General features: G+C 34.1%; 1 long non-coding RNA gene across 2 annotated transcripts in view; it reads left to right on the top strand.

Annotated features, from left to right (window-relative positions):
- Positions 1-2,276, top strand: part of LOC128248102 (uncharacterized) — a 42,846-nt gene extending 40,570 nt beyond the window's left edge. For both annotated transcript variants that reach the window (XR_008264368.1, XR_008264367.1), the window contains exon 3: positions 1,414-2,276. This is a non-coding gene — a long non-coding RNA (uncharacterized LOC128248102). The remainder of the gene's footprint in view (positions 1-1,413) is intronic.
- Positions 2,277-2,675: the final 399 nt, after the last annotated feature.

The raw sequence follows: 2,675 nt of genomic DNA, 5'->3' as shown, positions 1-2,675 counted from the left end.
ATATATCCATATATCAATATATATAAAATGAGTGTACATTTAAACACCATTAGAGGTAACCATTAACAGGCCGCCTTACATGCTAATAGGAGCAGTCAAAAAGTCTAAAACCACAGCAATTTCGAAGGCAATGAAAGTAAAAACTTTTACCATGATTTTACAGTCAGGCCTAGATTTCGAAATTTAATTAACAAATAAAATTGTTTGCTAGGCGAAGTTCTCATCATTAGGAACGCCAATATTAACATATAATTCAGAGACAATATACATATACATATCTATATACTTAATTTCTTGATAAAAAAAAAATGGCTGCCAATGATTTCGCATAGAGAGATATATCACATAAATCTGGTTTATTGGGTAGTTTTTTGCTTGGTCATATGGTTTCTGACACACAGTGTGCTATCTTGTGCTGGAGTATTCTACTAGTGTACCACACCGTCCATTATCTTCTGCATTATCATTTTCAGTAGACGTTGCGTAGAAAGCTGCCGCACGTACGCACATACCCCCCGATATACACACACATCGACACACCACACATGAACATAAATACACATATACATGTGTGTGAAGTGGGGGGGGTCTGTGTGGTAGTAGATTAGAGAGTTTGTATGCACTGAAATTCCCATAATCTTTCAGTGATTGTATTGATTGTAAAATTTTTCAGTGATGGTATTCAATGTAACATTTTCCTGATGTACGCATGCATAATTCATTTCTACTCTAGGCACAAGGCCTGGAATTTGGGGGAAGGAGGCAATCTATTAAATCGATCCCAGTACACAACTGGTACTTCATTTATCGACCCCGAAATTATGAAAGGCAAAGTCAACCTCGGTGGAAATTGAAGTCAGAACATAAAGACGGATGAAATGTCGCGAAGCATTTCTTCTAGAGTGCTTACCTTTCTTCCAGTGCGCCGCCCTAAACTGAAATTTTCTTTTCTAATCTAGGCACAAGGCGCGAAATTTTTGGAGAGGGGACCAGTCGAATAGATCGACCATAGTACGCGACTTGTACGCGACCCCGAAACGCTGTAAGGCAAAGTCAAACTCGGCAGAAGTTCGCATGCATAAGTGCTCACAGAATCCAAAGATTTTAAGAACACTCTTTTTTTTATTACGTTTATAACATACACACTGATTTTTTTATATGCAAAATCTCTATAAGTGATGGCTACCCCAGATCACTTACATGTGATCACTGAGTGTCTGTTTGTGTGTGTGTGTGTGTGTGTGTGTGTGTGTGTGTGAGAGAGAGAGAGAGAGAGAGAGAGAGAGAGAGAGAGAGCTTTTCCGTGTACACAACTGAAGAGAGAGACAGTATATTGAATATCTCTACACATTTATGTTACTATATGCGTATAATTGAAACAATTCTTTGATTCTTTCTTTCTCTCTCTTCCAGGTCCTTCATATGCATGCAGTCTCCTTCGGCAATATCATCTTGTGACACCGAGTTATATCAAAGCTGTATGGCCCAGATATCAATGTGAAATCAATCATAATTCACAAAAATGGAGGACGTTTGATGTGCTAAAGTATAAATTTGAAACATCTGTATTCCTCTTCAACAAAAACCTTTTCTATCGAGTCATTTGTAAGGCAAATGGAGGTTTATGTAAGATAAAACAGCATTAAATATAGGTGATACAAATATACAAAATGAATACCAAAATAATCTATTTTAAGTTTGGCGAGATTTTTGTTTTTATCCTGCATAGCAAAAATTCAACACCATTCTGTTTATTTTTCAGTATGAAAAAATGTTCACATAAATATTGCTATATACACATGTAAGAATTAAATGCTATTTCATGAAGGTCTGAGAGCATCTGATTGGCTAAGTTTTCATATGGTACAAACCTAAGCTCGACCTGCTAGAAATAGTAGAAATATTACGTTTACATGAGCTATATGCACATACACACACACACACACAAACACAAACACGCACATATATATAAATATATGTATATACATATGTAAAGGCATGTGTGTACAGGTATATACATGTGTGTGCATATACATGCATACATACGTACATACATACAGAGGTATATATATATAAATGTACCCATTATTTGTTTGTATGGTTATATATTGTATAGAATTTGTGACATTAAGTATAGCTCAAAAAAGATTTCTTCAGGGATGGTTGTTTGTGATTTCAGGATGAGTGCTTGCGATTCCACAACTACTTTTATGTTTTATAACAATCTTCAGATAAATATTTATGTTAGCAACATTAACTTTTATTTAAAATTTGAAAAAAATAAACGTGAAAATCGGTTTGTGCTCTAATTTCATGCTATAATTTTTATAAACATATATAAATATATGTATATATACTGACACACACGTGTGATTTATGTATACATATATGTTACATCTACGTATATATTTATACATGTGTGTATATGTATATGTTATGTGTAATTGTATTTTATTGATTGTCTTGTAACATTGCCAATTCTTTTCCATGGTAAGTTTGATGGAATGGTGTGTGTCATATAGTCCTTATGCATGAATATCACTGACTTTTATTGACGTATATTCCTCTAAAAACCTTACAATTTATAGACACCTATAAACCATTTATATGCGTAAATGGCTGTTTCTACTTCCTTGAGTCTTAGTAAAAAGCGATAAAATATTTCGTAATCAACG

Source organism: Octopus bimaculoides, chromosome 6, assembly GCF_001194135.2.
Source record: "Octopus bimaculoides isolate UCB-OBI-ISO-001 chromosome 6, ASM119413v2, whole genome shotgun sequence".
Taxonomy (NCBI): domain Eukaryota; kingdom Metazoa; phylum Mollusca; class Cephalopoda; order Octopoda; family Octopodidae; genus Octopus; species Octopus bimaculoides.
The sequence above is the reverse complement of the archived record's forward strand: the minus strand, read 5'-3'. Positions and strand labels throughout refer to the sequence as shown.